This window comes from Lagopus leucura, unplaced genomic scaffold, assembly GCF_019238085.1.
Source record: "Lagopus leucura isolate 7727_CA_CO unplaced genomic scaffold, USGS_WTPT01 Super-Scaffold_100051, whole genome shotgun sequence".
Taxonomy (NCBI): Eukaryota; Metazoa; Chordata; class Aves; order Galliformes; family Phasianidae; genus Lagopus; species Lagopus leucura.
In genome coordinates this window covers 746,791-771,291 of record NW_024962297.1, presented here as the reverse complement: position 1 = coordinate 771,291, position 24,501 = coordinate 746,791, and the positions used below count along the sequence as shown (strand labels likewise).

Genomic DNA, 24,501 nt, shown 5'->3' with positions numbered 1-24,501 from the left:
GCCTGCGAGGAAGCTTTCTGAGATGATTCAATATCATCCCAACTGTTCAGGCTGTCTTCTGACGAACACATGGGCTGCAGCTGATTTAGTCAGGAACTCTGCACAAAAGTTAGCATTTAAAGAACTGGTCAACGAACGAGCACACCTGCTGCCTACAGCAGCAAGTACAACCATTCTGGGGCAATTCAGGCTACTTTCTACGTATTTTTTCCATTATTGGAAATGGCCCTTGGAATGGCAATGGCAAAAGATAATTCTCCTGGCTGGATACCATTTCACTGGATTGATACCTCTCCAAGGAAAATTCAACAGTGCGGAATAGAGCAGCAGAAAAACATGAAGTCCACTGAAGCTAAAAACTGTGGGAGTGTTTCTCTTCTATAAGCTTGGTGACGTGGGACAAGGGAATGAAAGCATCCAAAGGGCTGAGCGTGGATGCCCAACCCTGCTGTGCCCGGCTGGATAAAACCTGAGATAGCTAAGGAGGAGCACTACGCAGACAAAAACGCCTGTCCTCATCTTATTTTTCTTCATTTTCTTCAGTTTCTCTTTTCCTTCTCTCAGCCAAAATCTGCCTTCAGAAACTCCAGCCTCTTTATTTTCATAGACGCATAGAATCACCAAGGTTGGAAAAGACCTCCAAGAGCATCTAATCCAACCATCCACCTACCACCAATATTTCCCCACTAAACCGTGTCCCTTATCATCATGCTTTCCCCATTCTCCCATTTTTTTTTCTCAGAAAAGGCACATCTTTTGCTTTTACTTTCATCTCTGCCTCCACATGACCTGAGAAGTCTCTTTTCTCTGTCGTGTGCTATGCCTCTACTCTTTCTGCTTATCAGTCAGTTGACTTTCATTTAGCTTGTGCTCTACACTGCCTTCTCTGTAGATCAGCACAGCGAGGCAATGCATAGCACTGGCACAATGTCAGCAAATCCTTAAGGAAAAAGTCATGGATTTTATGGGACGCGGTTTCCAGCTGCTAACATTGCATGTCTGGGGCTAAATCCAAAGTACAGGCATTAAAATGGAGGATTCCAGCTATCATTTCTCTTCGAACATCATTTCTCAGGGTTTTACTTGAAGTGCAATGGAGTGAACATGAACAGAAATGCCTGTTTTGTTTGTAAGACAGTAACAAACTCTTCCAACTTGATGAAGGAAATAAATGAGAAAACTGAATGGGACCAGAGTTTCACTCTAGCGCCTGACATAAAATGCTTAGGAATGCTATTTTAAACAGTTGTGTTGGTATCTTGAATTATTTTATTATGGCTGCAATGGATTTTTGTGAAGATGCACAGGAACACAGACTCCAAATCCTGAACCTCACCTAAGCCCTCCTAAAGGACTTGAGGAAGAGCCAACCAGCCAGTGCCAAGCATTGACTCCATATGTGGGACCATCACTGTTCATATTCCCTGGAAGAAGCTCTCTGCCATTGGATTTGGGATGGAAGCTCCCAGAAGTTGGCAGACAAGTGACACCCGTGCCCCAGGTGGGAACGTCACTGAGAAGACATCTGAAGGAATCCTTCATCTACCCTGCGGTTGGCCTCCAGGACCCAATCTTTCTAAGTAAGATGTGGAAAACTGCGGTGCTTGGCTTTCTGCTGCTTGCCTGTTGCTTCCAGCAAGCTAAAACGTCTCATTACAGTGGTTCCTTAAAAACCCTCCTGGTGGCAAAACTCTGCTGTTTGCAATACCGCAGCAGATGGAAGGGTTTTCTTTGCTGTTTGGACCTGTGTAAGACAGATTGAGATCCAGCCGGCTTAGCAGGAAGCTATTCCAACAGAAACCCTGCCTTTCCGTACCATTCCAACCACAACAGACAGCATTTTCTTCCACACACTGAATTTTAGACTGTTTTTAAGAAGGTGAGAGCAGCTAGTGTGCTACTGGAAAATCTGCCTGGTCACTCTCCGTGATAACTTTTAAAACATCTGGCCCACTTCCATCAAATTTAAAGTCTATCATAGCTGACATATGTTAAATATATTTGGATTCTTCCAAGTTTTGTGAAAATGAATGAACTAAGCAAAACACAAGCTCCTATTTCTGCTCTGCAGAAAGGTGCAGCTCCCTTCTTACTTACATTTAGCATTTTCCCATTTTTAAACTACAGATTCACCAATGTGGAGAGACAAAGCTGAGTGAAACCAGATCCCCTTTGTCAGTAGCTCATGGTGTTCCCAGGTTCTTACAAAGCTCTGCAAGGCAATGTCTTATCAAATCAGATAGGGCTACGGGCAAAGCACAGAGCATTCTGCTGCCTGGAGATCACAACTGTCACCATGAGATCCCAGCTGCAGATTTGAATGACAGCACAGATGCTCCCTTGGACTTTCAAAGTGATTTATGGCCAAAAGAGGTTCACAATGTAGATAATGGGCAGCACTGGTAGATCATTACCTCTTGTATATATGCTCAATAATATGAAATGCTGATGCAGCATTGGCAGGCCTTGCCAGGCAAAAAAACTGCTGCTTAGCAAAGAAAAAGCAAAGTAAGGCAGACAAAGAATGAACAACAACTGTTTCCAGGCTGAGCCCAATGCGAAAGGCAATGCACACATCCAGAGCAACTCACTAGGAAAAAGCAGAGGTTACTTACAGTGGACTTGACAGCCTGTAATTTTGATGGTGTCTCTCTCTCGTCTGCCCAAGATTTAATTTAGTCTGTAAAAGAAAGAGCACGTTGGAATCATAGTGCTTGGATATTAAAATGCCATCTCAGCAGTGAGCACACAAGGTTACATCAGGTGCCCTGATGGAGAGAATTGCTTGGTAACCAGAACAGTACACAAACGGAGTCCCAACAGCTGGAGAAGCCCTTGGTGATTGCTCTCACCTCCTGCAGCAACTTCACCCTGATGGTGATGCTCACACTGCTGGAACACACTGCTATGGGTTCTCCTCCTCTGTGGACACCACACATTGGCAAGCACACATTTAGGTCGCCTTCACTTCATTCAACCAATTCAGTTCCTCCATACTTACCCTCCACTGAGCTTTTAATATGAATGCATTGATCTGCACAGGGACAGGCTTAGGCAAAGCAAGATCCCAAGTGAAGATGCACTCTGAAAAACAACCCCGAGCACAGAATCATAGAATCATAGAATTGCTCAGGTTGGAAAGGACCTTAAAAATCATCAAGTCCAACTACAACCCAACCACACTATCCTAACTCAAACAACTCTCCACTAAATCATCTTTGCATACATTGCACGCAGAGAAAAAGAAGACTCCTTCACAGACATGAGCACTGTAATTCCGTGGAAGAACATACGGTTCCTCCAAGGCATTGGCCCATCACCAAATCCCATGCTCAATGGCACTGTGTGACCACTCTGCAGCAGGAGGGCTCAGATCCACAATAACAGCAAAGGATGAGCAGAGCTAACCAGAGCTCTTCCTTGCCTGTTTGGTCACAGCTCCTCTGAAACACAGAAGAACAGAAGACAGTAGCCACTTTTCCCAAAGTTTTAAATGGGCTTCACTCTTGCCACAACCCCCAAACTGCCTTCAGTTCCTGCCACGTTGACTTTTAATGGTGCTGTGTCCAGCTCTGGATTGTGACTTCCTTATCCCTCCGAGCCCTGTACCACAGACCTGCCCATGTTATTCAAAGCCCACCACCCCATTCTCTTCCTCCTCAAAAATGGCCCCATAAGGGGCTGAGCAAATATCTAAATGAGAGTAAATGTGGACAACTGAACACTTGGGCAAGCAGCCTCCTCTCACCTGAGGAGTGTCCTCAAGCACAGCCATGAGAGAAAGGTCACTTTTTCAGAGCTCAATTTTGCTTTCCTGTTTTGCCATCCCAACTCCCAGAAGCTCAGGAAGGAGCAGCGGATGGATGGCACAGCTGTGTCTGAACACAACCCTGTCTCCTCCCAGATCCCAGGTCCAAAGTGGAAACAAGTTTGGAGAAGTGTTGCAAGCTTCACTGAAGACCTGCAGCCACCACAAACCATGGTGCAATGAGCCCTCATTTTTCTGGGAGAGAGCTGAAATTTTTCCCCCCCTGGGGGTTTGCATCCTAAAACCCAACCAGGGCTCAGAGCACAATTCAAACCACTAATAGGGCATCAGTATCTGCACGGAACAGAAGAGAAGAGAGCAAAACCAGGGCCCTGCTTCCACCTTTGGAGTAATGCTTTATGGCTGAAGAGCCACCAGATGGACAGACCCAATGCTGAGCTCCATGAGCAAAATCACACATATTTCTTGCTAATACCCAGGACTGACGAACGGACTGCACCCAGCAATCAGTGACTTCCACAAGCCACAGTTTATCCAGATGTGAGTCCCAGTGACATGCTCAGTGACACGTATCACAGCAGACAAAGGAAACACTAACAGAAGAAAGGGGACATGCTCCCTAGATGCAATCAAAGCAGAGCAGATGCGTATAAGCACTGCTGCAGAAAGGCACGTCCAGCAGGGATTAATGCAAACAGCTCTGTAAAAAGCCAATGTGCTCCTCAGGGACAGCACGAGGGTATCCCTAAGTGCACATCCCCCAGGTGGTGAGCTCCATCTCAGCCCCTTCTCCTCTTACCTCACCTCCAGCTCGTTGCTGGATTTCCCACCTTACCCTGACCCCGCTGCATGCAGCAGCAGCTTCACATTTACAGCTACAACCTCTAGGATGAACGCGCCTGCTTCTCAAACCAATTCCACACATACAACATCTGCTGAGCTGCTCTGGGCTCGCCAAGGGCAGACAACAATCCAGGGCTCAACTCATGTGACTTGGGCTCAATTCCCACTTCAGTTACACGTTTCCTGTGTGAAACTGGGCAAGTCATACATCTACGACCCGCGTTAGTCCCCACTTCTAAAATGGGGATACTTCCCTATTCTGCAGATGTGATGTGAGTCATCCATGAGTGTCCGTGAGGCCCTCGGATACTACGGGAAGGGAGAGACCTGCAGAGATAAAGTATCCTCATAACTAGAAACAGACGGGGAGACCTCCAGGAGACTTTCTCTGCTCATTAAAAACTCGAGGATTCAATGCTGCATTGGTTCACTTTTGTTTCTAACACACGTGGCTTCAGCAGTTCCCCTTCTCACCAATCTGGGCAGCCGTGGGCACCTGTACCAGCAGGAGAACAACTGTGTGCTCTGCCCCCAAGGCATGCACGAATGATGACTTCCACAGCTTAAAACAGTTTCTCTTTTTCCACGAAAGCATCCAAATTGAAGGAGAGTTAATTAATGCAGCTAGCGAGCACCACTACTGGAAAATGGGCAGCACGGAGAGAGGCTTTCTGCCCCACAAACCCAGGTAAGGAAAACACCATCTGAGAGCTCCATTCCTCCTGGTCCCACAGATGCAGAAGACAAGACAGGGTTGTGCTGCTCCAGAGCACAGAGCTCTGCATACTGCTGACTGACCTCTGAGTAGAGCAGTGGGCAGCCCAAGGCTGCTCCACCTCACCACAAACACATGCTTGGGAGCAGGAGTCTGCAGTAATCTCACTTCCATCATTAAGGACACCTGAGATTTGAAGTTGGGTTCCTGCAGACAGGAAGGTGATGCCAACACACCACTCTTATATCCCAGAAGAGGATTCTTTTTTGCATTCGTAACGTACCTAATCCTGTTTTCTCGCACATAAAACTCAAGAAAATGGAGTTCCTTCCCAATTTTTAAGATGACCCTTAAGAGCCACACAGCACTGGTGACTGTGAAGTGGGATTACGTGCATCATCACCACATCCCTCCCGAGGATTGTAACAATCTCTGCTTCTTTCACTTCTCACGCACTCACTGGTGCAAAGAAGCCATTAGTGAACTAATATTTTGAAACTACTGCTGTGTAATTCTTTCAAAATTCGTCCGAATTCGATGCTCCAGACCTGCCAAACCCTGAATGGGAAGCCAGCTATTGGTGAGAGGGCGGTTCTTTCCAAAGGTAATGTGACTTGCATGCAGCTAAAGCAGTAATTGCCTTTCCCCAATAATACCTTCCCCCTGCTGAGACTTAGGGTTAAACTCATGCATTGAGAAACCTTCCAAAACGTTTCTACATAGTTTCAAACCACAGGAGTGGGGAGAAAAGAAAAAAAAAGGAAAAAAAAGAAGAAAAAAAAAAGGACAACTACAGTTCAGATGGAGTTTACGATTTCTGCTCAATCTCATAATTGCAGGGTGAATCAGTGGGGAATGAGGTCTGAGTCAATCCCGCAGCCCCTGGTCTCCTGGCCAGCAAGCTTTGTGGAGATCAGCTGAAAATGGTTTCCCTTGACCCTCCCCTGACTTATCGATGAACTGCCTCTCCTTCCTGCCATGGATGCACAGAGCCATGGCTCAGCAGTCTTGCTGCCCGCTCACTTCTCCTTTTGTGCTAAATTCAACCAACTGATGGATAACAGAAACGTAAAAGCAAAACCCAGGTACACTGTGTGTCCCACGTAATTTCAGCAGGTGAGAAGTGAAATGCTGCTTCAAAGCAAAGGTTGCCCTTCTGCAAGACTGCATGCAAAACCTGGACACCCCCATGGAGCAATGTGCTCCCATGCCACTGGTCCTTGGGGTCAAAAGATTGATCCTGGCTTCATCTGTTTATGGGTATAATTGCAGCCTCAGAGCTGCCTCAGTCAGATAGAGCCCGGGTCACAAAGCTGTTGCTTTGCATGCGTAGGAGACCGGGCTTATTTTGCTCATCACTGCACACATCTTGTAAAGTCCCATGCAAATGCAACCCCCCCCCAGAGCCTGGTGCTGCAGGCAGAGCACATTGTCTGCATCCTCAGTATGCAGCAGTGATTTTAACAGTCAGTGCAAAAAAAAAATGGACCTGTAGCAATGACCAAAATGAAAAGAAGCTCATCCTGATACTGTTCATTTCACCCTGCAGCGATGCATTGGGAGTCCCAGGTCCTGGCTCCTGGCTGCCCACCTGGGAGCACTGGGTTTATCCCACCAGCAAGGAACTGCAGCTGTGTGTAATTATAAGATTAATTCCCATTGCAGAATATTCCTCATTGTTCCACATGCACAGATTTCAGCCACTCAAGGCTTGGACCCCACGCCAGACTACATCACTCTTGTACGGTTCTGCTTCATAAGGGTCCAAGTCTGTTGCAAAACTTGCAGATCTGCTCTTTTCAGACTGGAGAAAGTAATAAACTGGACTGCAGGGGTGTCTGACCAAGCACGGGCCATGGCCCATCCTGCCCATGGGGAACTCATCCGGCAGCCAGGTGCAGGGTTTGCCCCAGAGATGCCCTTGCAGGACACAGATGGGGCAGTGATGTCGCCTCCAGGTTTGCAGGACTTAACAAAATCTAATGAGGAGTTTAAAGACAGCACAAACAATGCAAGGCAACTTCTAACATTCACATTTCATCTCTGCTCCTGGATAATTTTACTCCTCAAGCTATTCTGCAAACTGCTCTTTGTCTCATTAACAATAAAACAGAAGCAATTAAGCAAAGCGCAATAAAACCTCAGCAAAATCAAATTCAAGCAGCCTCCAAAATCACTGTATAACCTCACCAAAACGACAAAGCGATCTTTCAAGTTGACACTGCAGAACGCTTCCAGTTTGCTCTGAACACGCAAGCAAGGGGAAGAAATGCTACAAAAAACCTCTGCATGCAAACGCACCTCACCCTGCAAGTGGGAGCTGCATTGCTGCCTACCCCTGTGCAGAACTGCTCTGCTCCAAGGCCACGGCAAGGCCCCCTCTCTTTGCACAGAGCTGACTATGCAAAATGGAGATGCAAAGCATCCGCTCCGGAATGCATCTGCATCTCTCTGTGCACAGACCTCAAAGAGAGCAACAACGCACAGCTCGAGCAAGTTGACAAAACTGCTGAGGTTTCTCTGATTTGGGTTCACTGTTCTTTCAGTGCTGCCACATACATGCACCCTTTTTAGTGCCCTTTTTGCCACTGACCTATTTATTACTTTTTTGTTTTTTTTTCCCACCAGTTCTATATGGTTACACACAGGAGTTTCAATTTCCTGCCCTTTGGAGGTCTGCAGAACTGAGTGCTCTTCTTCCAGCTGTGTGTCCATGGGACAGCAGAACCAAGCCCTGCAGACCTTAGAATCATAGAATCGTCATAGAATTACAAAATCATAGAATCACAGAATCATAACTACGGGTGGAAAAGTCTTCTAAGATCATCAAGTCCAACCATCGACCCACTGATGCGCCATGCTAGATGCAAGGCTGTGATGTTCCTGCTTGGCTTCAGATAGCATGTACACATTGACTTTTTTTAATAGATACATTTTTTCCTTTTAATGGTTTCTCATTTACACTTAAAATCATTAAAAATTTCCGCGTTTTTGTCATTTCCTTTTCTGGGAAAACAAAGCAAATTCACAGGGCTTTAGTGAACGCTTGGGACACACGCAGGGCTGCATCCTTCTACAGTTTAATGCCAGCCCCTGGTAAAGGTGAGAGGCGTTTGAAAGGCAGCCAGGAAAATCTGAAGTATCACATTTGACGCGCACAATGTCGAAATAAGCCAAAAGCATGCAGGCCACAATCTGCAGAGCTCCTCACAGGGACAACCGATGGCTCTGCTCACTGCAGCGTTCAGCAAAACCAAAGCACGCTCAGCAGAAAGCTCCCATGGAAAAAAAAAACAACCATGAAAAGATCGAAAAGTTTCACCCTCTCAGCTTGCTGATTTATTCTTTTCCCCCTATGTACAGAAGAGAGGGATCAGGCTGGTAAAGTACTGATAAAGTACTGCTGCCATGCAGTTCGCCATTGCTTTGGCTTTAAGAGTGCTGTGCTGATAAAGGATCAATGCTGAGCTGCTCGTTGCTGGCTCAGTCCTTTGCTAAGCCATTGCCCAGGGAACTGCAAGCAGGAGGGGAATGGAAAGAGCATATGTGAGATATGGAGAAGTCCTGAAAATGCCCAGGCACAACGAGCAGAAAACCCAATGAACTTCTGCCCAATAAAATGCAATATCATAGAACCATAGAATGGCCTGGGTTGAAAAGGACCGCAGTGATCATCTAGTTTCAACCCTCCTGCTATGTGCAGGGTTGCCAGCCACTAGATAATATCACGGCATGCAGGAAGGGATCCTATCTTTAACTCCAATCTACATTGCTGTATTTAAAAAAAAAAAAAAAAAAAGACTTATCTTAAAAAAAAGTCATACCAAAAACACAGTAAAATTGAGCAAATTAGAGCAAATGTATCTCATCCCTCGGATGCTCAAAGCCTTGGAGTAGACTCGGGGTAATAAAACTGACCTGCACCTCTGTCCCCAGGGGAGTGAGATGTCCTCCAGCAATGGCTTTGAGAGGTGGGAGCTGGTCCCTGTCCTGTCACAGCCGTGTGCTGGGCCAGGTCATCCTGCAGCACAGAGCCCTGCGCCATGTCCCAGTGAGGGGACACAGCCAGCAGTGGGCCACCTGCCCTGGATGCTTGGCTCCAGAGATGGGATTGGGTGACAGCCCTGTGCAAACCACGCACTGGGCAGAGCCAAAGGATTTCATTTTTACATGGCAGGGTCCTGCTATCACTTTTGTAATTCCAGGAGGAGCTCCACTGACACAGACCCATCTCCCATTACCCAGAGGGACAGCTACCTCCATGCTACTCAGGATGAGTTCCTTGGTCTGCAGCTTCCTCGCATCTGAAGGAAAGCAGTTTCCTCCTCCTCCCTCGGAAAGCAAGCTCCTTTGTTTGCCTTCAGGTCCTCACAAGGTCTCAATTGCTTCAGCAGGACTGGAAAGAATTAGGACTTTGCTGGGAGATCCACGGGGAAACCCAAGCAGAGCCCATCCTGGCTGCCCTACCCAACAGCATCACCCCACGTTACATGGCTGATGACCATATGTCATTGAAATCTAATTGAAATCTAAGGACTCATCATTACAGATCCCATAAACCCTTCTGAGCAACCACAGCCTGAAATTCCCACAGCCTGTTGACAGGAGGTTTGTCTTGCCCAACTGCCTTCTCTCTGCTCGGAGGGTTCCAGCCCTGGAAGCAATGCATTGAGTTAACCAGCATCCTAAGTGATGTAATAAGGATAGAACAATAATACAGATATCCACATGCATTATTAATTCTCAGAGTAAGGACGATGCAAAAGCAGGATGCAGAGAATCACTGCTTCCATCCACTGACCCCAGACAAGAAAAATCAGGAAGGAGCTCTGTGTGCTCACACGTTGATGTGCATCAATGATCCCACACTGCACACTGCGAGGACGCATCGCCATTGGCAGACCCTGGTGCTCTTTACACCCAGGCAGGGAGGTCTGGGGGAATGTCACCTTCTGAGCTCTTTCTCTCTTGGGAAAGGCCAAGCCAAGTGACAGAAAAGAGGAATCGTTTTAAATCAAGATATAAATTTGTTTAATGGGAAAGAATGAAAAAAAGATGACTGAGTTTGGAGGGAATGCTGGTAGCTCTGCAGGAAAAAGAAAATCAAATCTGGACACTGTTTGCTTCCCTCCTTGTCGTCACAAAACGCCCCTGTATGCACATACAAAAATATACCTCGTGCAAATGAAACGAGCCAGTACTAAATGAGAAGCAGAATGGCTTTGGGTAAATTTCCAGGTGATTGACCTCCTATTAACAGATGCTTCTTGTGGATGAATGCAAATATTTAGGTAGGGACCCCATTGGCACTGCATCCACCTATTCCTGTTTTTTCCTCATCAACCTGTTCCTCAGGAACCCGCAGCACCAGCCCACCCTGCAGGAAAATAAACAGAGCAGGGCTTCCCACATCTCCTCTACACCACAGAGCCTCCATTCTTTTAGAGCACCTTAGAACAAAACATCAATCAAAAATTCCCAAAAACTCCCACCAAGGATGCAGCTGGACCAAATATTTACTCTGCACCACAGCTCCCAATGGGTTCTCAATGGGCTCCCAATGGGCTGCTGTGGCTGGGGTGGACTGGGCAGGGGAAGCTGCTCCATGTCTTAGATACAGTGTGCATTCTTGGCTTTAAAAGTCAATTTGTAATGAAAAAATGCGTCAGATTTTTAAGAAAATTGATTGAAGTTTTAGGGAAAAAAAAACACCAGCAAAAAGCCTGGCTGTCTGAGTAAACCTTGGCATCTATGAGGTGCAAAGCATTTTTTGGCGAATTTTGTTAGTATTTAATCGGCCACTGAAACCTGTGTGATGAAAGTAGTTGCAGATGGAACCGGTGGGTTGAAAGGAGATGCTGAGAGTCCCCATTTCTGGGGAAGTTTCATAGCTTACTCCAAATCACAGAACCATAGAATGGCCTTGGTTGGAAAGGACCTTCAAGATCATCCAGGTGCAATAACTCTCTGCTGTGGGTTGGTTGCCCCCCACCAGATCAGGCTGCCCAGGGCCCCATCCATCCTGGCTTTGAAAGCCTCCAAGGATGGAGCATCTACATTTCTATGAGCAACTTGTTCCAAAAAAGTTGTAGATGCCCCATACCTGGAGGAGTTCACGTCAGAAGGGGATTTGTGCACACCTTTCCTACCGAACGTGGACATCCTGCTCTCCCATGCAGAGCCTGCAGAAATTACCCACAGCACATCAGAGCCATAAGCAAAACGACATCTTAATGCAGATCAGGAGAATGGGAACGCTTCAGTGACACCAAGTTCCACTTTCTAATCCTAACAGACCTTATGGAATTTGCTTCTAATGGCTAATTAATTGAGAATCAGCCAATTGTGTGTACATTTATTATCGTGCTTCTGAAATAAAGTGTGGCTTCTGTTTAATTAGAAGTGAACTCATGCTGGTGGCCACAGATACCTTTAAAGCACCTTTTAGCACTTTTCAGCTGAGCTCTGGGTTGGAATGGCATTAAGGAAATGCTATGGAGGTCAAAAATTATGTGCACTGGTTTCAATGCATATAAATATTTTTCAATGCTTGGTTTCACGTCCCTCCCGAAGAAGGTTAATATCTCCATGTGCACAGACAGGAAATCTGAGATAATGTTCCTCCTGCTCAGTACAGGGCTCAAGAGAAACCTCACAGGCTTCAAAATGTTTGTTTGATGACATTTGTAAAAGAATTGTCTTTGGCAAGAAAATAAAGGATAAGGATTTTCATTAACACTTCCACCCTGATGTTGTTTGTTTGTTTGGTTGGTTGGTTTGTATTGTTGTTTTTTTTTAATAAAGCAGGTCACCTTTTTCTAAGAAATAAAAGCAACAGCTCTTAAGCACACAGAGATTCTAGATCCAAGAATTACCTCAGCTACTAATCCAAAAACCTTCTGCCTTGTAAATCCTCAGGAGAAAGAATTCCTCAAAAGCTGTAAGATGAAATCTCCTATAGGTTAAGCTGCTCAGAGATCACAAAAAGCCCTCATTATTTTAGCATCAGCAAGAAATTCTCTGTCAAAGATCACAGCAGGCTCCATGTCTAAATTTTAGACCAAGTGGCCGCTTAAAACAAACAAAAATAAAAATAAAAGCAAGATTCATGATGGTTGGCAAAACGGATATCCAGCCAACATCCTTCTTTCCTCCAGGCTGTGCCACAGCATCATGAGAAATAGCAAGAGAAGTCTGTGGCAGTGCTGATATCCTGGTGTTTGTCAGACACTCTGGCCAGACCCAGTCAGCCTCACACCAGCGTTGCAATGAGTTTCCTGGTGCAAGAAGAGCAGCAAGAATGCAAAATTTCACCTGCAAAGCATAGTGCTGAGCCCCCAAGCAGCAGCTTTTTGGATAGAGGGCTGCTGAAAAATAGCCATGATTACCTCCAACTCTACCTAAAGGTAGTTTAAATTATGTATGGCAAGTTATTTTTGCTGGGTCCATGTATTAAAACTGCCTCATTCCGAAGCACCAAGCATTGCAGTGAGACCTCTGCCTCAGTGTGCCATGCAATGTTTGTAGATCAGGTAAGTCTGGAATTGCCTCCAGCCTTTCCAGGAAAGGATTTTTGATTTTGTTTTGGTTTTAAAAGAGGAAGAAGAAGAAGAAACAACACATCATTGAAGGGCCAGCATTCCTGCTTTATGCCTACAATTAGTGGGCAGGAAAGAACAGCTACAGGCCGTGATCTTTGTCTGCTGATGCGGGTCTGTTTTATGGCTACTATCTCTGCAAGCTTTAGGCAGCAGGCAACAGAGGCTGGGCTTTGTCTGAGCAGGTCAGTTATAGCAGTGCAGGCATAAAACCTGGGGGACAGGTTCAGAAAAAAGGGACAGGTGAGATTTCTATTTGCCCCCGAACAGATGGCCCCAGTCACATCTCATTAGAGAGATCTCTTGTTAATGTAGCCAACAGCGAGGTCGGGGCTGGAGGAGTTCACAGCTTTAAATAGAGCAAGTGACATCGTCAGAAAGATCCGTTGAAACCATCAGCCCCAGTGCAGGTCAACAGCGCTGCAACGTTTGCAAGAGCGAGTCATGAGGGGACAAGAGCTTAGGTTTCCCCCAGCGCCTTGCTGTTGGCCATGGGCCACCCAGGAGCCTCACTCCTCTGCTCTCTGGCTGCAGCTCTCATCAAGAACCTCAGTGCACACCTCCAGACACAGCCCACCTCCCTCAGCCTTTCTTCATTGGAGAGGTGCCCCAAGCCATCTGGGTAGAAGCCCATCTGGGGAACCTGAAACACTGACTTTGGCTTTGTGCCTTGCAAGATTTGCCTTTTTCAGTTTTCTGCCTTCATTCACGTGCAACAGGACCGTGTGGGAGGAGATACATAAAGATGTGGACCTGTTTCTTGTTATGGAGAGGATGCTTGGGTCAATGAGTGCTATGACTGCACTGTTGACAAGAGAGAACATACTTTCTTTCTTCCCTTTCCTAAAAGTCACTTTGGAAGATATCGTTCCTTCTTACAGCAAAAGTAAAGTGGTGTTCTTAGAACCAAACCTGAAGGTTAAGAAGAGGGCTTCAGGAAAAAAAGAAAACAAAACATCATCCAAGAAGGAGGGACTTCTACGAGTTCAAGGCTGGATGCAAAAGTGTTAAATTAAAAATACACTAACTGCATGATAATTCCACAAGAGCTTGTTTGTCCTCACAGTTAGGCTCTGAACAGCTCACAAAGCAAACACTGTGACCAGCAGAGGCTACGTGGGCTATCAGTGATGAACTGGTGTGCAGTAAGTGCAGAGTTTGTTTTGGGAATTCCTATTCTTAGTTCTAGATGAAACAGCAGAAAACATAAATGCTACTACAGAGAGATCATTTCAGGAAAACGATTGCATCACATTTAAGGTCTTTGATTTCTTTGGAATGGGTGTTCCCAGGACGATTACAAATTTGGTTTTCAAAAGGTGATGCCGTGATCTCACATGGTCCTCAGACACCCTCAAATATGAAAATCAGAAGACAGCATGATAAAGAAATGAGTCTGACCGACTGCTCAGCACAGGCCAGAGAACTCTCTGCTATATCTGCATCAAGATCATTACTCTGACCCTCAGTATCCCTTACAAAAAGCAAAACCAGCCTTGATTTAAAGTCTGCAAATGATGGCAGACAAAGCAGTTCTCAGTGAAGCTGCTCCACTGACCGACTACTCTGCTAAGATTCTGTTCCTGTTTTCTAGTCTAACTCTGTCTGGCTTCACGGCCCAAAGACTGCATCAGTAAAATTAAACAGCAGGATAGGGTTTTTTTTGTTGGTTTTGCTCTTCAGTGAGAAATACCATGTCTGTCACAAGGTCAAGAACAGATCTCCGCATGCCCTCCCTAAAACCAGCCATATATGTTGCAATCCCCCACCCACAATTACTATTTGAGATCTATGTGGGGCAAGAGAAACATATTTCAAATTTTAGACCTTACACAAACCAAAACACAGAGAATTCTTGGAAACACGCTTCTTCTCAATCAGCCTTCTATACATTGAGCACAAGCTTTCTAGCTGCAACTGGTTCTGTGGTCTGCAGGGCTGACTGTGACACTGTGGAACAGCTTTTGGTGAGCAGCAATGGTCGGGAGCCAGAAACCATCATAATTTTCTCTGGCCATTGAGACCTTACGGGGTTGACGGTCAACAGGAAAATGAAAAGGCATCTCTATTCTTTGCAAAGCAGCTGACATTCCTCTAACAGCAAAACACATTTTTTTTCTATAGCACCAAGATTTGAAAAATGTTATTCTTAAGTACTACGATCAAGAAAAAGACTTTCTGTTTTTCCCTTAGCAACTGCAAGGCCTAATAACCACGGAGGACCCAAGACCCCACGCTGAATGCTCTGCAGCCCTGTGCTTCCCCTCCTGGCTCCACATCCCAAGGACCGGTGCTGCTCTGTGCACCGGTGTTTTTAAAGTTCTGTTCCAGTTACTTAAAGCAACAAGAACTCTGCAGGGCTATTATAGCAATTTAAAAAGTAAACTTAACAGGGAAGCGAGGCTGGTTCCATCTGGCTGATAGATTAAACAGAGCTGGGATGTGCTTGCTGTTTCAGGACGGACTCGGGGCAGGGGCAGGCATCGAGAGCAGCTCAGCCCACGGCACGGAGGCACTGGTTTACCCGAAGACACTGTACAAATATTTTGCCGAGCTGTGGAAGGAGGAAGCTCCCCGGCCCTGTGCCGCCGTGTGTCACGATGGGTTCTCAGGCACAATGCTCAATGAAGGCTATTATGGGGAAGGGTGTTTATTTCACATTGTGGGGCGGTTGCCAGAACACACAATCACGCATCTTACCCAACAACCCTGCAGGCTGCCACGGAGAAACTCCTCTCTGAAAGAGAAGGAGGCAATTATCCGGTGATTGACTCTTTGGTGACAGCACTGGAGCATCCTGACTCCCAGCACTGCTCAAACCCCACAGAGCAACACTGGAGGGACAAGCCTTTAATTTCATTACGGACAGGTGAGATCATGGCTCTCCTTCTCAGTGATTTTATCCTTTTGTTGCTCATCGGCTTTGATGTTCCTTCCTCGATGATTTCCTTCCCTCCTTGGAACAAAAAGGCTGAAAGGGCTGCACGGCAGTAGCACTAAGCAGGGCAGATCTAATCATCAGCTGAATGGCTGCTGGTTTGTGATGCTGTTTTGTTTTCTTTCCCCCGAGTATTTAATTTTCACTCCAACTGTCATTTTCTTAATGATGACAAATGAAGGAAACACCCAGTTAAAAAGCCTTATCCTTGTAAGTAAAAACACTGCTCAGCCTCAGCTCACATCCCACTGTGCTCTTCCTTTGATAACAATTCTAATTTCCTTTAACTGTTTTTTTTTGCCCCGGGGTGACTGCTGTCTGAGGCAACCACTCCCAAAATGCACAGTAAATAGGATCAGAATTAGGCCCAATTCAACCCTCTGCTCCTATCCCAACTGCCAGTTCAAAACTTGACAATTTTATTAAGAAGTCTTTCTGATCCCAGGATCCCGGAGGGAACACCAGGCAATCCCTTGACAACTTCACAAAAATAAGAAATTATCATTCCCCTATTAGAGGAGCAAGCACAGGATCCTGGAGAAGCACTGTGTGACAAGCTGACAACAGAGCTGCACCCAAACGTCCTTTTTTGCCTCCTTCATCACGACAGGCTTCTTTTTCCATTCTAAAGAACCATACTGTGAGCAAGCAGTGATACTTTCCTACCACTTCCCATGCAGCAATCTCTCCTTTGAATGCTGTGCTGAAGTCTTACTGCTTCTTGCAGAGGGACAGCAGGATTGCCAATTGCTTTGGTGTGATGTGCTGCAGGTTAATGCTGCATGGAGCTTGGTGAGGTGACAAGGAGCCTGGAGGTGCCACCAAGATCTGAGTGCTGTATTCATAGGAGAAGGTGAGGAGGTGAAGGTTCTTGCATGCTGCTTTTAGCATGGCTGGCATTTGTATTGCTGTCTTGAAGGTGGTAGACTGGAGATCAGCATTCTTGTGAAATCTGGTGTTTCAAAGGCACTTGAATTCTAAGACGACCACTTTGAGATCCCAACACCCTCACGGATGTGAGAGACTTGTGGTTATTGGCATTTGTCTCATAGAATCATAGAATTGTTTGAGTTGGAAGGGACCTTTAAAGGCCATCTGATCCCACTCCCAGCAACGAACAGGGAAACCTATGAAACATCCAGGTTCTCAGACTCTGGTCCAGCTTGACCTTATGCGTCTCCAAGGATGCCCACCATGTCTCTGGGCATCTCAGCAGTCTGTTAACAGGGACCTGAGACATTCCTGCTCCTTGGATACCTTTGGCCCTTTCTCCTTGCCTCTCATTCACTCCTCAATCATCTCTGGGGCACACTAACTCCAGGGGATGCACTGGGCAAGAGGCAAGAAGTTTCTCTGTGAGGTGTTGGGGTGGCTGGCTGGGCAAGGAGCAGCCATGACATAACTCAACAAAGACTCGTTCTTCTTAACACTAAAAGAGAATGAGCCTGACCCATGCACTCCAGCAGAGAAGCTGCTCCCACCCCAGATGCTGAGATATCTGATGACAGTGTGGGAGGGCAGAGTCATCTCCTGCTCTCCAGATATCTCTGTAATAATGCTTCCCTCCACCTCACCTCATACTGTTGGCTCTTGCATTTCTCCCTGTAGCTCTGAGCTCATGCAGCAAGTTTTAAATCTCCACCTTGTTTCCCAGAGAAACCATCTCTTTCCTCGTTACTCCCCTTGGCCATTATTTGTCACTGAATGTGACAAAAGCATCAACTCTCAAAAGCACTGTAGGATGCTCTCCATCTACGGAATGTATTGTGTTAGCTACCAGACACCTACAAGAAAGAAAGCTTATCCAGTGTTCAACATGATGCTTCAGCCCTAAGGGAAAAGCCAGCTACTGCAGAGCTAATGCAATCTTTTCAACTACAATCAGCAACTCACCAACGTCGCCTCACCCTGGGGTAAAACTAGTAAGGCTCATCTTCTTTCTATGAATCATCCCAAGAAAACAGCCACAATTAAACTATAAAACACTGCTGTCACGGTGTGGGGGACTTTATTTTTAGAAGCAGCTTAAAATAGTGTGTTATTACCTGGTTAAAAACATCGCCTCTGTGTTTTGGGGAAGGCTGACACAAAGGTGACACACGTTGCTGTGCAGAGGCACTTCACTGCAGGCGCCAGGAAAAACTGAAAATACAACACGTGTGCACCCCTGGCATGGATGGTGCAGGCTGCAGCTGGCTCCTGGCACAAGGAGATGAGGACATCCTTACTCAGCTGTCTACCAAAACCTACCATGGATCATCAGATCTCTGCCAAAGCCAAATCCCTGCCCACTCTGCGCCTTCTTGTGCTTTTTGTCTTTCCATGAGAAATGGAAAATTCATCAATGGAGACACTGTTGGATCCCAGCAAGATGAAACACGGAGGATACACCTCAGAAACAACAGGTTGGCTGTGAAGCCAAGCAAATAAAGAAGAGCTGAATTAAAATGAAAGGAAAAATTCCCATTTATCCGACACAGGAAAAATTCCCATTTATCCGACACAGGGGCAGAGCACCCTACCAGTGTGGGGAAAAAGGTCTCGTGTTCAGGCTTACAGAAACCCAAAGTCTTCTTGATATTTTGATTGAAAAGTTCACTTTTGAGCGATGAATAAATGCGAAAGGAAAACAGAGGGATGGATTTGACGGAAAAGTGCCTCATTTGTTCGATACTGCTCTGCAACTTTTGCTCTAAGCAGATACATGTGGGCAAGCACATATGCAGTGCCCTACAGTTTGGTTTTGTGAAAATCTAAACAACTCTTCAGAAATGGAAAATAGCAAAAGAAAGAAGCATTAAAAAAAAAAAAAGAGAGAGAGAGAGAGAGAGACAGGAAAAGCAAGTGGCTTATGCAAGTGAGAATAGCTATGATTTTGGGTGAGACACACCAGTGGAAAATTACAGAAAGAAAAAGCCGCGTGTGAGATGGGGCAAGGATGCAACACAGACAGCGGTCTGGGTCCTACAGGAGATCAAAAGCAGAACCAGGCTGCTGCCAGAGGGGAAGATTTGGTACAAGTGTTGAAAACAGGAGCAACAAGAGAGAGGAATTTTGGGTGAGGGCATTGCATGGGGGGTAATTGGGCCAACTCTGGGTGGGCAGTATGGGGATGGTGACAGGAGATGGATGTAATAGCAGATGGAGAGCCAGTGGCTGGGTCTAAGTGCTGGAGTGTCATCTCCCTCAAAGCTGCACATTGATACACTGCACCACGTGAAAGAAACCTAAAATATCACTGAAACTCTTAGAGGTCTTGAACAAAACTCTTCAGACATGTTGCTTTCACAAATTAAAGCCAGACAGATAAATGAACCATAATTAATCTGATTAGGGTTACTGCAGTGGTAGGAATCACTGACTGCTACAGTAAGCACTTTTTTCCCCTCTCCAGAAAGAAATCCCTTTGTGCACCTGCTTTTAACACCACCATGCTAGATAGCAAATCCAAACATAATTCAATTACAGTCAGGAGAGATTTCATCCACTCAGTGAAATGCAATGAATAAACACAAAATCATTCTCATTATGTCCTCTCTACAGGGATATTTAAGGCTTCTTCTCCCATAGTAAATCAGTTTTATGTAGTCGGTGTCCTTGAAAGCACCACTCTGCAAGCCTGTGTTCACAGAACTCCATTTCTTCTCAAGTTCTCATAACTTTGGGTAAGACACAGATCACAGAGGTGGGGATGGGAAATCAGCATTTCTCCTCCTAGCTTACTCTGTGAGCTTAATGCAAGTGCTGCCCTTCTGTGCCTCAGTTTCCCTCTTTGCAGCATGCAAGTGGTATTTCTGAGACTATGACATAGGGGCAGGAAATCCTCATTCACATCACATTTGTGAAGTCAGAGACGAAAGATGAGCTGCTTCCAACTTAAATTCCCAGAAATAGAAGATGTCAAAGAGGAGGAGAAGTATGAAACCAAGAGCTGCTCTGACAAACACATACGTTGAGGTGCAGCTAACAGCAAAACCCAGCTTTATGCTCTTCCCTTGCAAAGAAACAAGATGTTGCCTCTCATCTGAGCCCATTTGCTGCTGATCAGCTTTGGGCTCCCTCCACTGCTTCTGTTTTAATTTCTGATTTGTCGAACGCTGACTGCTACAGGGGCACACTATGTTGTGTGCATTTGTGTGCATGAATGCTGTGCATTCTCTTTTTGGTCTCTGTGAGCACCATCTGGCTCTGCCCCTTTCTGTTATAAATACTATAATTTTGATCTATAAAGCTCCATTTATGAGAGTCCGTGAAAATCCATGAATCATGGAGTATCGCCTTTCATAGAATCACAGAATCACCAAGGTTGGAAAAGACCTCTAAAATCATCCAACCGTCCAATGTTTCCCACTAAATCATGTCCCTTGGCACAACACATAAACGTTCCTTAATCACAGAATGGCCAGGCTTGGAAGGGACCTCAAGGATCACGAAGCTCCAACCCCCTGCCACGTGCAGGGCCACCAACCTCCACATTTAATACCAGACCAGGCTGCCCAGGGCCATCCAATCCGACACCTCCAGGGATGGACGGGGCATCCACAGCCTCTCTGGGCAGCCTGTTAACACATTCACCACCACCAACACTGCGGCTCTTTAACCACCAACTGCTGCACAAAAGGGGTGTGAACAGAAGGTGGGTTTTCCATCAAGTAGGCAGAAGAACAAAAACTCAACAAACGCTCAGGAGAAAGCCAACGTGCTGATTTTGTGACAGCACAGATCTTTCAGCCTCCCAGCCCTGCACAAAACCCACACTGTTCAAGCATCGCATGGGAAATCAACATATTTCTCACGACAAAACTTCAAAGAGGCTGATAACATCTCTCACGTTGGGACACAAATCTCATCATCCCAGGGAGCCTTGTTGCTTTTTGTACCTCTTACAGGGCACGGCACAGTGCTGGACGTGGGTGTCCTGGGGACAGTTCAGCACAATTCACTGTTATCAGAACGGGTTGCAATGATGGAACATGGTATGCTTACTAAAAGTGCGGCTGATACCAGGCTGGGACGGGCTGCAAGTACTTCGGAAGCCAGGATTAGGATTCAAAATGGTCTTGGTAAGGAGTAGAAATGGTCTGGAAAAAAAAATAAAGAGAAAAAAGAAAAAAGACAATTCAGGAATGACGGGTGAACAGTTACCAAAGGCAGGAATAATCAATGACAAGTCACAGGGGAAATAACTAGCAACCTGCAAGGATCTTTATTATTTTATTTATTTATTTATTTATAGGAGAAGGATCTCAGGATTCCAGAACCAGAGTTGGATGCTATTGGGTTGCTGCTGTATGAGCAAGCATGCCTCTGCCATGCACAGAGAGGGATACTGCTCACCATATACACAGAGGGAAGCACTGTGGAAATCCTGATACCAGACACTGCATCTCAATAGAACTGTAATGAAAGTCCCAACGTGGACAGCAAGAATGATGGGAGGCCACGAAAGCACAGACTGAGAGTGGTGCAATCTGAAAAAGACTCTTGGGAAATATTACAGTGTGCTCAACAGAGGTCTTGCTCGAATATCCACAAATGCCTCGCTTGTGGCTGTACGCAATAGGATATCACACTACTCACATCTTTGAACAAACCTGCCTTCCCACACAGCATGTAAAATACTTGTTCACAGGTGAAAGACTGCCACATGAGTGCCAAAAGCCCTAATTACTCGTAAGGAGGAGTAACCTGCACAGAACGAGATGGGGCTGGAGGGAGGGGCTGGGTTGTGGATGCAAGCACTTCTAGCAGTTGTTCTGTACCTCCCCCAACCTGACAGGTTGCTCACCAGCAAGGGGCTTGCATCGTCCCACTGCCGTGTTGCTCCTCTACCACTCAGGCATCCTTAGTTATAAAGAACCACCAAAATGACATGGGAATAACAAATGGCCTCGTGCCTTGCTGATGCATAAACACTTAAACAGGTCTGTGACAAGCTGAGGCTTCAGCTTCTATCCCAGTTTAGCTGGGGAGCATCCTATGAAACAGGCAAGTTTTCACTGAAAAAACGCATCAATCTGAACTGGGAGGCATCTGCCCCATCTGGGTTGTGAACACAGAATATCAGATTAAAAGGAAAAAGGGAAAAAATGCAGCAGTCCAGACACTTGAGATAAAGTAGCTTTTATCACCCTCTCTAACGAGGCCACGTGCTTTCTATCTCCAGGCAATGACACTGTGCAAGCAGTTTGAACGCAAATTAAAAATTCATATCCCCTGCTGTGGCAGGGGAGGGTCAGGGCTCCAGTGCCCTTTCCCTGTTTCTGGAAGATGGTGGCACTGCCATCAGTGCTGGGAGGTCAGTGCTCTAGCTGCCCCACGGCAGGTGCCTTTATGCAGGGAAGGGCCTTGCTTTTGTGTTAAATAAATGCTTGCAAAACCTACAGGGGGGGGGGGAAGAAAAAAAAAAAAAGCCTGCAAATATGAAAAAAAAAATCTCTATTTGAGGTTGAAAGCGACTTTGTAAATCGCACAACTGCTCCAGAGATGTCTGCACACCTCCTTTGCAATGGCTCGCGGCCATCACCGATCACTGAGCGCTGCGTTCTGACAGAGCTGCAGCTCTGCGTCGCTGCTGGTGGGACAACTCATCTCCCAGCAGTGCTGCATCCCGAGCAGACACACAGGTCACGATGCTGCCCATTAAATAAGAAACTGAAAGCACCTCGGGTCTCTGCACAGCAGCACTGAACAAGAAGTAGCGATGCTCCGCTTCTCGGAGGTGATGCAGCCCTGAGTTGGTGCATTTCTGTCACTGCTATTCCTCTGCTAAGAGGAAAAAATATTTAAAAAATCCACCATTTCTGTGCTGTTTCACCCAGCTGACAGGAAAGAGCTGGAAAGAACCATTGCTTCTGAGCTTAATTACATCCGATGCTTCTGAGGGTGAGGGAAAAGAGTACTTCATGAGCCAAAACCAAAATGTTAATATATTATACTGCAGCAAGAACACAGCAACTTCAAAGCTTCCCCTCCCTACACCCTGAAGTGTGAAATCAGAGATTTTTCCCCCCAGTAATGCTTTTTGCTCATTTCCTGCCTGGCTCCATACTCTTCTAACAATGAATCAGGGCTAATTAACATCATTGTCAAGATTAAGATCATGTCTAAGGAGGACTTTCTTGTCATCTTGTAGGGAATTAAACTAATGATGGGCTGATCACACTGCTGACTTGGGCTAACAGCCCCCACCCGTGGGGAGGTGGTGATCCCAGGAGAAACCAGTTTGCCCCTGAGCACAAATCCTTGCTTTGGGGAAATGCAGACCATCTCCCAAACTTGGTTCTTTGCTTTCCACACACCTTTATAAATCCACCCTCACCATTTATTTTCACATTCCTAGGGGAAGAGCAAGAAGTCATACAACAGTCTGAAGCTATGGTCTGAGGTAAGTGAGATACACTTCTAGCAAAAGATCCTGCAAGCCACCAGCAAGGAGAAATAAATCAAAAATAAGTCCACCAACATATGGAGTTCAGAAATCAGTGATAAGCAGCTGAGAAGAAACTTTCTCTGGATTCCACTCCAAATATAAACCTCTGGCCTTACTACGTTCCAGGTTCCTGTAAGGTCATAGAATAACATAATCACTGAATGCATGGGTTCAAAGGGACCTTAAAGATCACGTAAGCATGGAATGGCTGGGTTGGAAGGGACCATAAATGTCATAGAACCATGGAATGGTTGGGTTGGAAGGGAACTTAAGGGTCATAGAACCATGGAATGGTTGCGGTGGAAGGGACCATAAATGTCACAGAACCATGGAATGGTTGGGTTGGAAGGGACCATAAATGTCACAGAACCATGGAACGCTTGGGTTGGAAGGGACTTAAAGGTCACAGAATCATGGAATGGTTGGGTTGGAAGGGACTTAAAGGTAATAGAACCATGGAATGGTCGGGTTGGAAAGGACATAAAGGTCATAGAACCATGGAATGTTTGGGTTGGAAGGGACTTAAAGGTCATAGAACCATGGATTGGCTGGGTTGGAAGGGACTTAAAGGTCATAGAACCATGGAATGGCTGGGTTGGAAGGGACTTAAAGGTAATAGAACCATGGAATGGTTGGGTTGGAAGGGACTTAAAGGTCATAGAACCATGGAATGGTTGGGTTGGAAGGGACTTAAAGGTAATAGAACCATGGAATGGTCGGGTTGGAAAGGACATAAAGGTCACAGAATCATGGAATGGTTGTGTTGGAAGGGACCATAAAGGTCACAGAACCATGGAATGGTTGGTTTGGAAGGGACTTAAAGGTCACAGAACCACGGAATGGCTGGGTTGGAAGGGAGCATAAAGGTCATAGAACCATGGAATGGTTGGGTTGGAAGGGAGCATAAAGGTCCTAGAACCATGGAATGGTTGGGTTGGAATGGAGCATAAAGGTCATAGAACTATGGAATGGTTGGGTTGGAAGGGAGCATAAAGGTCATAGAACCATGGAATGGTTGGGTTGGAAGGGACTTAAAGGCCACAGAATCATGGAATGGTTGGGTTGGAAGGGACCATAAATGTCGCAGAACCATGGAATGGTTGGGTTGGAAGGGACCATAAATGTCATAGAACCATGGAATGGTTGGGTTGGAATGGAGCATAAAGGTCACAGAACCATGGAATGGTTGGGTTGGAAGGGACCATA

General features: G+C 46.0%; 1 protein-coding gene across 9 annotated transcripts in view; it reads right to left on the bottom strand.

Moving 5' to 3' along the window:
* HIVEP3 (HIVEP zinc finger 3) overlaps positions 1-24,501 on the bottom strand; it is a 218,990-nt gene that overhangs the window by 58,828 nt on the left and 135,661 nt on the right. For 6 of the 9 annotated variants that reach the window (XR_006181412.1, XR_006181413.1, XM_042885538.1 and 3 more), the window contains 2 exons: positions 20,850-20,944; positions 2,616-2,680 (listed from right to left, as the gene is read on the bottom strand). The gene's annotated coding sequence lies outside the window, so the exon portion shown is untranslated. The remainder of the gene's footprint in view (positions 1-2,615; positions 2,681-20,849; positions 20,945-24,501) is intronic. The other 3 variants (XM_042885542.1, XM_042885540.1, XM_042885541.1) reach the window with 2 other exon arrangements.